Source organism: Planococcus citri, chromosome 5 (assembly GCF_950023065.1).
Source record: "Planococcus citri chromosome 5, ihPlaCitr1.1, whole genome shotgun sequence".
NCBI classification, from domain to species: Eukaryota; Metazoa; Arthropoda; class Insecta; order Hemiptera; family Pseudococcidae; genus Planococcus; species Planococcus citri.
In genome coordinates, this window is record NC_088681.1 from 55062769 (window position 1) to 55075810 (window position 13042).

At 31.9% G+C, this 13042-nt stretch overlaps 1 protein-coding gene and 1 long non-coding RNA gene across 2 annotated transcripts in view; both read left to right on the forward strand.

Annotated features, from left to right (window-relative positions):
- The window catches only part of LOC135846636 (tyrosine-protein phosphatase non-receptor type 13-like), a 65909-nt gene that overhangs the window by 13169 nt on the left and 39698 nt on the right, over positions 1–13042 (forward strand). Inside the window, exon 2 of the mRNA XM_065365840.1 lies at positions 11701–11805. The gene's annotated coding sequence lies outside the window, so the exon portion shown is untranslated. The remainder of the gene's footprint in view (positions 1–11700; positions 11806–13042) is intronic.
- LOC135848239 (uncharacterized) lies at positions 6492–7776 on the forward strand. The gene is made up of 3 exons (XR_010559336.1): positions 6492–6793; positions 7067–7196; positions 7329–7776. It is a non-coding gene; the product is annotated as an uncharacterized LOC135848239 (long non-coding RNA).

A 13042-nucleotide genomic window follows, 5' to 3' on the forward strand; every position in this document is an offset into this window, starting at 1 on the left:
CATTTTCAGTGATTTTTTTTATTATAAAATCTAGGTCATTTTCAAAAATTGAATTTTAGGACATTTTTACTCTGTTTTTCGCTATTTCAGTAACATTTATTCGATTTTTCATCACTTTTTAGCCATTTTTATGTCTCTTTGAAATTTTTCGTTCGTTTTAAAAAAATTTCTTCGTATTTTATGGAATTTTTTTCACGTTTTATGATTTTTTTCGCATTAATTTTCTTATTTTCAATCATTTTGAGCCATTTTGGTTTAGTTTTGATTTTTGATAATTTTTTCAGCGGAGTTTTGAAACATTCGTAAAGTTTTATGCCATTTTTGCGATATATTTTGTGGTTTTATTCTAATTTTGTGTAAATTTATACAATTTTTCGAACTTTTTTTCAAGTTTCAACGCTTTCTATCATTTTCTGTACTTTTATACAAATTATACAATTAATATTTAAGAATTTTGTTTCAATTTCAATAATTTTTAACTACTTTTTTGGAGTTTTTTTTTCAAATTTTTATGCAATTTTCACGCTATTTTATTCATAAATTTGAGACATTTTTTCAAAATAATGACTCTTCCTTCAGTTTTTTCACCATTTCCAACTGTTTTTATTCATTTTAGTACGTACGTTTTATGGTCAATTTCGACTAATTTTTTTCATATTATGCTTAACTTTTGCCTTTGTTATTTCACGAAACTTTTTATATTTTAATATGTTTTTTTTAAAGTCATTTTCGACACTTTTTGTTTCAAATTTGATCATTTTAAATGGTTTTTGAAAATTTCATTGGTTTTTATATGTAATTTTGATTAATTTTTTTCCAATTTTTTCTCGATTTATATAGCCTAAGTCGTCTTACAAAAAAAAAAAAAAAAACACTACGAATCGATTTATTTACTCAATTTTTGATGAATCATTCACGAACGAATTGAATAATTTTTTGTGAATCATTCGTGAACGAATTTATAAATTTTTTGGAAGAACCTTTCGCGAACAAATAGATTCATTTTTGGCGAATCATATTGATTTAATTCGTTAATCAATTCGTTCGCAAATGATTCACCAAAAATGATTCAATTCGTTCGTGAATGATTCATCAATAATTGAGTGAATGAATCGATTCGTTCGCGAACGAGCCACTTATACGAATCAATTTTGTTCGCGAATGATTCACCAAAAATCATTCAATTCGTTCGCGAATGATTTACCAAAAAGTAATCAATTCGTTCGCAAATGATTCACCAAAAATGATTCAATTCGTTCGTGAATGATTCGTCAAAAATTGAGTAAATGAATCGATTCTTTCGCGAACGAGTCACTTATACGAATCAATTTGTTCGCGAATGATTCACCAAAAATTATTCAATTCGTTCGCGAACGATTTACTAAAAAATTGAATTCGTTCGCGAATGATTCACCAAAAATTATTCAATTCGTTCGTGAATGATTCATGAAAAATTGAGTGAATGAATCGATTCGTTCGCGAACGAGTCACTTATACGAATCAATTTTGTTCGCGAATGATTCACCAAAAATCATTCAATTCGTTCGCGAATGATTCACCAAAAATTATTCAACTTGTTCGCAAACGAGTCGCTTATACAAATCAATTCGTTCGTGAATAATTCATCAAAAATTGAGTAAATGAATCGATTCGTTCGCGAACGAGTCACTTATACGAATCAATTTGTTCGCGAATGATTCACCAAAAATTATTCAATTCGTTCGCGAATGATTTACTAAAAAATTGAATTCGTTCGCGAATGATTCAGTAACTATTGAACAGTTTGTTTGCGAATGATTCACCAAGAAATCAATCAATCAATTTATTTATTCACCAATCGTTCGTAAATGATTCGATTCGATTGTAAACAGATCAAATTGTTGTACAAACGTTTCAAAATAAGTGAATCAAATTTGTTCGTAAAAGATTTTTATTTTAAGAAAAGTCGGTCTTCTCATGCTAAATGCGACGAGTGTCTTTTTATAATTTGATTTAAATGTCTGAATTCCAATTCAATTTTTCCCAATAGCATAATTTTATGTCATTAAATTAATAAGGAATCTTTTAGATTTTATTTTTTTTTCAATTTTAATTTAATTTTTTTCAATTTTTAATTTTATTCATTAATTTGATCTAAATTTTAATTGAGTTTCAACTTGATGGAATTTTTTACATATTTTGTAAATTTTTAAAGTTCATTTTCGACCCCCTTCAGAGCGGTTTGAAATTTCTAGAGAAGATTGAAAAATCACTGGAGTCTCCAGAATGGCTCAAAACTGATAGTCGTTGATGTGCAGGAGTACAATTGAAGAACATATTCACGTTGGTTCACTTTGCTCAAAGGAAATTTATACTTCTTTTTTTAAAAAAGTTTGAGAAATGCCCTGAAAACAGTTTTTTTAAATTTTTAAAATTTCCACAAATTCGCCAAAATTCCATAAATGAACTTTAGGGCCCGAAGTTTTGTCAACTTCTAAAACAAATTCTTAAAATTATGATGTATGTACTTTTAAAAACTTCCTGTGCAGAGAAAACTTTACTCTATTTTAATCTGCACCTCAATCCCCAATACCCCCCCCCCCTTTCATCCAATAAAAAACCTAGAAATTGAATTGAATGAAATTGATTGCACAGAAGCTGGAGCAAAATTTTTCAAATTAGGACTTCGCAATCAAAATCCATTTTAAATTTTCGTCAGTTTTTATAAAAAGTGATTAGAAATTCAGGAAATTTAGAATTTGTAATTAGGTAGCTAAAAATAAGACGACGAATATTCTGAATTGCTCCAAAAAAATTATCCATTTCTACAATTAATTTCTAAAAAAAATATGCAGCCATTCAGACATTCCATTCGCGAAAATTTGAACCTCAGGGATATTCCACATCCAAACACCCAATCTTCGGTCGATTACCTCTATTCGTGAAAATTTTTTACATTCGTGTCGAAGGCGCCAATGAAAAACGACTCGTATTTCGTACCTACTCGTACACTTACAGCACAATTACGAAACGTGGAAAGGAGTACGTTTCAAGCCTGATTAACGCTGTGAAATTAATTCTATTTCTACATCACACTTACACTTACACTTACATAACAGTTGATTTGAAAATTTTCGTCGTTTTAATCCATCTCTGTGGGTCCTTTTTTTATGTCTTTCATGAAAACATTCGATATTTCCACGCCATAAGGTGAAAAGTTTTGCCGCGCATTTCATCACACATCATCATCATCGCAACACATAAAAATACATAATATACACTCGTATCATCCCATCTGTCACATCTAGCACGCGAACAGCTGACTACTGGGAGACTACCTTATATTTTTTCCTCTTTTTTATACTTAAATATAACGTATTAAAAAAAAGTACACGGTTGCGGCGCATTAAGACGATCCGGCCAAGGTGCAGGTGTTCCTAACACCTGATGATCTTTCAGGACTCGTACATATAATAGCCACTTTTTTCCTTTCATCTTTCGTCTCTCTCTCTGTTGTCATTTCGTATAAGTAAAGGTATACACACAGAAAAGTACACAGTATTCCGTATAACTGGATTTTTTAATCCGTTTTTGGACCTTGGACCCGCGTATAAGGTTTTTTTTTATACCTATGTGTAATGATTTGTTTTCTTTTTTTTTCATTTCGTGCTGAGCATCGATGCTGTGATTATTACCAAAAGTGTGTTCGACGCGTTCGTGATCGAGAAAACATCACTTTCATTTTTTCTGCCTATAAAATTTTAATTTCGATACCTAAGAAAATCGTCCGCAGGTGTTCTAAGCTTCGAAATACTCGTAGTATAGGAAATACGAGTCTGGCTCACAAATTGAAAATCTGCCATGAAAAACACATAAAACGATTGATTTTCTTCAGGTTTAACAGAGTTTTAAGGTTTGGAAGCTCATCGTCGTTAATTAATGGGATAATTCATCTCACGTATTTAGACCATGGCAAACGATGTCGAAATTTTACCTGCCATTGGTTCCAAATCATCTATGACAGAATTTAGAAATTTTGTATCACTCTACGATGTACATTATGTACAATTTTCCCATTTTAACTCGCTGTTTCCGTTGTGCTAAAACTTGGTACGTTTCCAATTCCGGGACCTTGGCGGGTTCGCCGTCGTTTTATCAGATTTGTTCCATTAATTTGTCCTTATTTTACTGTTTGAATGTTTTTGGTACTCAACAGAGACTTTTTTCGAGTGTAAAATGCAACTTTCTCGCTGCGATTTTTTTTTGCAGCGTCCTTACTTTCAGAGCAGCAAGAAAAATAATACAGAAAATTTTGAAAAAAATTTCAAATTTAGAAAATGGAAAACTGTTTGAAAACAGGTCTTTGAAAAATAGAAATTTCTGGTCAACAAAAACTTGGAATTTCCAAAAATGTTTTTCTTCTGAACAAAAAAATTTTTGAAACTAAGAAGATTTAAAACATTAAGTTTTACTTTGCACTAAAGAAAATGATGCCAACGCTCCGATTTGAACTTTACCGAACAAGATCAGAAGAGAAGGTCCTAAAACCGTCGTACCCAAAAACTTCAGAATCTGAGGTTCATTTTTGGAATTTTGGCGAATTTGTGAAAGTTCAAAAAATCCAAAAAAACTGTTTTAAAGGCAATTCTCAAACTTTTTAAAAAAGAAATATAAATTTTTTGAGCCAAGTGAACTAATGTGAATATTTTCTTCAATTTTTGGCCATTCAGAACGCTCCAGCGATTTTTCAATTTTCTCCGATAATTTCAAACTGCTCTGAAGGGGCCAAAAATGAACTTAAAGAACCTATAGTTGGTATTTGGTTATTAGGTCCCTGTCGCATGGCCTTCGAGAGCCGATGCAGGCTCGGGGCAAATATCATGTTGGGCCCCATTTCTAAAGTAGAAGGTATATTGAGGTTGAGGGGGAGGGGAGGGTGGATGTCGACTGAAAATTTGTCGACCGATGTGGAGAAAAATATAAATTTTGCCAATTGATATAATAGTTCTTCATATGTGTTATAAAAATGTTTATGGGGGAGGGGGGTGTTTGGAGGCCTCAAATGTAAAATCTGTTTATTTTAAAACGAGAAAAAAATCGAGTAGCTTAGGGGCGAATTGCCTCCTTTTGCCCCCCCTCTCGACGACTCTGCCCTCTAGACTATTTTAGGGGGTTTCGCGAAATTCCAGGAGTGCCAATTTAAACGTGAATTTTAAACCAATTTGTAAATATTCCAAAAAATGAGAAAAAATTGAATTTTTTAGGAAAAATATCAAATGAGAGATTTTTTGGCGAGATGTCGTCTGGTATGTTGATTCGATCCTCGACTCGAAAAACCCCTATTTTGCCTCTTTGGAGTTTCCAGCGAGGTTTAGAGCTTCTACAGAAATTTCAAATTATCTCTGGAATGGCCAAAAATGAACTTCAGAACCTATATAGCTTTGGATGGGTACTTATTGGGCACCCTCTCGGCCGTTTAAGAATTTCATATTTTGCCTCTCCGGAACAATTTCAAATTTATGGAGAAAATCAAAAAATAGTTGGAGACTTCAGGGTGGCCCAAAACTATAGTAGTTGCTGTGTGGGAGTTGAATTGAACGAAATTTTCAGATTGTTTCAATTCTTCCCCCCCCCCCCAACTAAATGTACTTACCTATACTTATTTCATAAAAAGATTGAGACATTTTTATTGAAACAGCCATTTTGAATTTTTTTGAACTTTTTTCAAATTTTCAAAAATGTGTCCAAAAATTTGAAAATGAACTTCAGGACCTATAATTGTTTAGTTACGGAGATTTTGAGAGCACTGTTTCAATTTAGTTTGGTTTGGTTAGGTTCTGTTGTAAAGCTTGAAGACTTGAATCAGTTTTTTGATCTTCACACAGTGGTCTGGAAGGCCCCCAAAATGACTAAAATTTAACATCTTGAATCCATTTCGCAAAAATTTGATCAACTTATTCGAATATGTATCATGTTTTGAGGGTCGAAGATTTCAAATTTTTCAAAAAAAAATTCGTAGGGATTATTCTTGGACTTTGAAATTAATCAAAGGAAGTTGATCCTTATGGTGAAGAGAAATTAGACTTCTCGTGATGAAATTTATGGATCTTTGGATCTCTGTCTTGTCCCTAACCCCTCCCAATTGAGTGATCAAAGTATCCAATCATGAGTTATTGAAGATTTTTCATAAATTATCTACAATTTACCAAGAATTACCAGTAATTACGCAATCTTTACGTTATCTTGCGATTTTTTATACGATAAACGAAACCTTTTTAGAAATAAATAATTTGAATTTTCTTATCTGCGTGTCTAAAATGAGAAAAAATTTCTCAACTTCGAAGTTTGCCAGTTCGTTTACTTTCAATTTAGTGATGAATATCCTAATGCTGTCGATACTCGTTGCCTCGCAAGCTGAAAAAATTGTGAAATAATTTTTCTTTTTTTGGGGTGGGGGAGCTTTACGAAGAGAAGGGGAACGTAAATGTAAGATTAGGACACAACTTTTCTTTCGATTGCTTCTTCGGACCATTTTCTCGACTCCCCTCTCGCTACAAAAAGGTTTGTTCGTATCGAATCGTGCAATTCTGCGGTAAATTTTAAAAATAATGGGGTGTGAATTTAATGTTAAATCGTGTTTTTACACATTTATTTTGGTTTTTGTTGCGTGGAATTTTGTTCGAGCCCTCGATCCATTGGAACCCAATCTCGCCGCAGATCAAAATATTATTGAAATTAAAAGTGAAGACGATTTCAATAATCATGTTTTGAAAGCTAGTGATAAAAAACCTGTGCTAGTTCAGTTTCACGCGCCGTTAGTATTACCTGCCTGCATTTTAATTGATATTAAATTTAGGTTATTGGGATTGAGATTTATCCGCTTAGATTTGTTTCTCGGTACCTACATTCCAATCTAATTGTATCCACTTGGAGAAAATTTCAATTTTTTTTCTGCAGTTTGTACATTTCAGTGCTAATTTGTTGTTGTTATAAAGGACAACAACAAATTTATAATATACTGTTACTCGTATGTACTTCAGATCTTCAGATCTGTACTTATTTATAAAAAAAAACTCCATTTTTTTAGATGGTGTAATCCCTGTAAATTTCTTACCCCAATTCTGAAAAAACACGTCCATGAACACGAAGGTAAAATTTCATTAACGAGAATTGATATAGCGCCGCCGGAATTAATGAAGCTTTCTCAATCACAAGGAGTAATTATCTTTTCAATATCCATTTTGGCTTTTTAAAATAATTCATACTGTTTTCTCTGTGCTGGGTTTTTGCTTTAGTTTGCGTTTGTGCGAATCTACATTTATTTCAACTTTAAATTTTTTTTCTTGTAGATTCGTAGTGTTCCGATTATTGGATCTTACGTGGATGGTAAACTTGTTGACAAATTGATAGGATTTAAGGATGAACAAGAAGTTAGAAAATTTGTTCAAAAACAAGTTGACGATTTTGAAAAGAAGTCTGGATAAACGTAATTTCTCAACTGTGATGACATCCTATGTAGAGACTGAGTATTACTTAAGTACAACCAGTAAATTATTGTCTGATTAAATGCTAATTTTTGCCTATTTGATGTGTGATGAGAGTTTCTAAATTTGAAAAAAAGAATTATTTATTTATTTACCTACTTACCTATTGTTTTATTTCAACGATTACCCTGTTCTGTGAGCTTATGCAAATCATTTGTCAATTTAATTATTATTTTTAGAAGAGTCTTGCTACCTAATTTTGTTAAAATTCTGTCTTTCCATTTTTTTTCAAATTAAATTTTTTCCCTATGAATTCTTCTTTCAAATCATTTAGATAAATCAGAAGCCCATGTAACAAAAAAAGTCTTGTGTTATGTAATTCGGAATGAGTGTCCGTCCGATAAGCCTATATAAACTGATAGGTATTTTCATTAAAAATATGAATGAAGGGTGTTATTGTAGATACGGTATACGGTGTAGGTACCTTGAATGAGGCACAGATTTACAGCTGAATAAGAAATACCAATTTGTGAGATAAGCATGATAACAAGGAAACTTGAGTATAAACGTGTTCAATTCGATCTCATTCATACGTTTATTAAAAGTTAATGATACCCACTCAACTTTTTCAATTATAAAAAATGATAGCAAATGGTGGAATTTCAAGGCAGTAAAGGGATGTAAAGATTATATTCTAACTATCGACATTTTTTCAAGATTTTCTAATTTAGATAGGTACTTACATACTGTATCTGCGTCTACCTACTTTAATGTGACAGGTAAAACAATCGAAAAGTTGTGTTGAAGAGAGGCCCGCTCAGCTCTAAAAAAAAGACGCCATCAAATATTCTAAGAATCGAATAATTCAGATTCAAAGTAGGCAACCTAGTCAAGATCAAATCTAGGTATTCAGATTTGGTCAGATCTGGTCATATCCAATCAGGTCTCTCTTACTGAATTGGATTAGCTCTGAACAAATTTGATCAGATTTGGTCAGATGTCAGATAGAATTCATGGGATGTTCAGATCTGATCACACCTGATCAGATCCAATCATTTCCCTCTGAGCATGAACAAGATACACGTCATCACCTGTATGAGGATAAGCAACCACGATGATAACCACCCAATAATTACCAGTTATTACTCAAAATTACCAGTAGGTACACCTGGTACACTGGTACAATATTAATCAAAGGGATAATTCAAATTATCAAGAATTATCTAAAATTACCAGCAATTTCTCAAAATTATTGGTAATTAGTGAAAAGCATCCGTAATTACGCAAACTTATGTACTGGTAATAACTCAAACCTATTGGTACCTAATTATCCAAAATTACCGGTTATTACTCAAAATTACAGGTAATTACTAGAAATTACAGATAATTACTCAAAAATTACTGGTAAATATACTCACAATTACACACATGTGAAAAAATACCAATAGTTTAAAAATACGTATTGGGTATTTGTACCTATTTTAAAAACCATTTGTATTTTTTTACTAGGGCAGGTAATTACTCAAAATAACCAGTAATTACTCAAAATTACCTGTAATCACTCAAAATTACCTGTAATTACTCGAAATTACCTGTAAATTGTAATTTATTTACTCAAAATTATAAGTAATTACTCAAAATTACAGGTAATTACTTGGAATTACAGGTAATTACTTGAAATTACCGGTAATTACTCAAAATTAACTGTAATCCCTCAAAATTACCTGTAATTACTCAAAATTACCTGTAATTACTCAAGATTACCTGTGATTACTCAAAATTACCTGTAATTACTCAAAATTACCTGTAATTACTCAAAATTACCTGTAAATACTCAAAATTATCTGTAATAACATGTAATTTAATTACTCAAAATTACAGGTAATCACTCGGGATTACTGGTAATTACTCAAAATTACCTGTAACCACTCAAAATTATCTGTAATCACTCTACATTACCGGTGATTGTCCAAAATTACCTGTAATTACTCAAAATTATCTGTAATTACTCTAAATTACCTGTAATTGCCCAAAATTTCTGTAATTACCCGAAATTACCTGATTACTCAAAATTACTTGTAATTACTCAAACTTACTAGTAATTATTCAAAATTACTGGTAATTACTCAGAATTACGTGTAATTACCCAAGATTATATTACCTTTAATTATCCAAAATTACAGGTAATTACTCGAAATTACAGGTAAAATACACTGAAAATTATTGGTGATCTGGTTTCAACTTGAAAAAGAGTGGTAGAGGAAGGTTTAAATTTATCCAAGGCAGAATTTTTTGATTTCAAAAAAATTTCTGTAGAGAACTTGAAAAATTGAAAAAAAAATCCTCAAGAAAAGAAAATGGATGCACAAATTTTAATTAGAAATACAAATATGAAAAAAAAAACTGTATTAGCAATTCGGCTAAAATTTGAGGCTTTTTAGTGATTTCGGCAAAACACAAGACAAAAAACAAGACTTTTTGTCAATTTGGGCAAAAAATGGGACTTTTTGAGAATTTTAGCAATTAAAAACAAAACCTTTTTGGCTGTTTTGGTAGAATAAAAACAGGATTTCAATTGGTACCTAATGTTGAAATGAATAGGTGAGGTAAAATAGTTTTAATACACCTTCTTTCAACTCCTTAAAAAAACAGCTCTGAAAAGAAGAAAATAATTTCTTTTTTCTTTTTTCCTCCCATGAATAACAATTTAGTGTTATTACAGAACTTTTTTGGCATTTTTGGCAGAAAAACAGGACTTTTTGGGTAATTTTTCCAATTAGCCTGAAAAAGAAACAGGACTTTTTAGACAGCTGAGACAAAAAAAAATCAATTTTTTTGACGTTTCTCCAAAAATGAGACTTTGTTGCAAAAATTGGAACCTTTTTCAGAATTTTGGCAAAAACAAGAGAGTTGATCACAATTTTGGCAAAAATGGGACTTTTTAACAATTTTGACATAAAATGAGACCTATATTACTGCAATTTCGGCTAAAAACATAAAGTTTTGGGCAATCTTATCAAATTCGACTTTTTGGGACAATTTCGAAAAAAAAAATAGGATTTAAGTAGGTATTTGGAATTTTTGCAGAAAAGCTGTTGTTTTTTTGGAGCAATTTTGACCAAAAAAATGATTTTTTAGTTTTTAGACAGCTGAGGCAAAAATTAATATTTTTTGGATACTTCTGCAAAAAAAACGCAAGAATTTTTTTGAGCAATTTTAGTAAAAATTAAGACATAATTACCAAGAATTTACCGTAACTTACCAAAAATTACTCGGTAATTAGTAATTAGGTACGATAAATTTCCAGTAAGTAATTATGCAAATATGCTTTAATAAATTTTGAGTAATTTTGAAAACTTACCCCGAAACCAGCATGAACTGAGTTAAATGATTATTTTGCTCGACTTTAGCAATGGTGTCCTGTTCAGGGGTGCTCAAAATGTGACATTTAACTATTTTTTCCATATTTTTGAAAAGTATTACAAGAAATCACGTATTTTGAGTAAGATTTTTCTTTGTTTTACAGTAAATTACATCGTGATGGTTTTTAATTTAAAAAATGGTCAAAAACGCCGTGCTATTATAATTTTGCAATTCCCTCCCCCCTCTCCCCTTTTCTGGCACCCACCTGTTAAAAAAGTCCCAATTAAAGATGCAAATAGGTATACGTTTACTTATTTCTCACCAAATTTTCTCGATTAAACCGAATACCATAATTTGCATATCTCGTATTCTGAATCAAATGTCCAATATCCATGTAATAGAATCATTTTTCATCTCAGTTGCGAAAAGATAACCTACTTTAGAACCGCATGGGAACGATGCACTTCATGAACTTGACACGTGAAATTTTTTTTGTCGTAGTTGAACATAATGATTGCTGAAATGGAAAGGTGTCGAACATGGAAGTTGAACTAATTTACAGTCTGTTTGGTAGTGTCGTGAAAAATGAAAAATTTCACTGCAGAAAATACTTATACCTTACCTACCTATAGGCTATAATTCTTGCAAACAGTATGAACGCAAAGTTATAAGACTACAAGTCGTAAAATTTTGCACTAATGGTACATGATTTTTCGATACCTACCTTGAAATTTCGCGACTCGTTTTCTCATCATAGAGATAGTTTACATATTAGTTAATTTATTATCGTGTTGAAATAATTACCTAAATATTTTGTTCGTGTATGTATGATAATTTGTTCGTCATAAATGATGAAAAATTTTCTCTCTTGCAGGTGATCGTTGTGTAGTAACCTTTCATCGTGATACTCATTCGCTTCTATACCTTTGGAACGTACATCACGAACATATGGTTCACTTGGCAATCGCCGTAACGCTAGGTGAGTAAGTAGTCATAATGTTTACTTATTCGAGTACCTAACCCGCGATTTCATTACCAACTATCCATACAATTAATTTGTTCGAAAGCAAACAATCTTAATAGCGAAAGGTTTCTTCGCTGCTTATACGCTTTTCATGAGTCATATAACCATACTATGCCTGCTATACTTGTACTTATACGATGTACGCGTACTATTTGGACTCGTAAGGTACTTACTCGTGGTAAATTTCTGATGTCAATCATCATAATAATGTGCCATAATGAGCCTCACAGTCACAGCGTCGTCGTGATGATGACCGTCCTAGATTAACACACTTTCCTTACTTATACCTATCCATACTGTATGAAAATTCATCACTGTGTGAAGTGACACCGTGCAATAGAATGATTTCGGTTTCAATATGGCACACACGTAAACTCTCATTCTCATCACACATTTCATTTTGAGACAGAAAAAAATTGTATGGAAAATAGTTCAAGGTTGTTTTGGTGAAAGGGTTCAAAATTTTCCTGAACGAGAAAGTACTAAGCTATTGATGAATGATAGAATGATGATAGATGGTCAAGAATTTCAGATAGGGTACTCTCGAGATGAAATCATTGACCCCTGCGACGATCCGAGGAAAATATTTTTATACGAAAATACACCTAATTTATATTCGTTTTCGAAAAAACACTCTCACATCTAGACAATTCATCCATCTTTTTGTGTAACTGTGACTGGGGGAGAATTACGAGAAGGTACACGAAGTCGAGATAGTGTTACATGATCAAATCTTTTCGTCAATCGTAGGTACCTTTACCTATGTATGAATAAACCGCGGGCGCCAATTATACAAATACTACGAAGATTGTGAAGAATCTCGGTCGTGATCGTCGTCGTACATTCTCGCGTATCAAATTCCTTTCGCTGAAACATTAATCTTGCGCATGGTATTCGTATTGTATGTGTAGTATGTACTTCCAGATATTATATTATGTGTGTGTTAATTCTTTCTATAATATGTAAGCGAGTACTGGTGTACTTTGTGGTTCTTCTTTTCTGTTCCTGTATTCATTTCTATAAGGAGCGAATTCTGGGATCATTGACAATGGCGGGTACTCTATCGCAAATAATATAGCAGATTATGAAGTGTAAGATGTGCTAAAATGGTAGACTCGCGTTTTGCAATATTTTAATTTAGGAGTTGCGATAGTATCTTATATGGAGATTCTCAAAAGAATCTCAGTACATG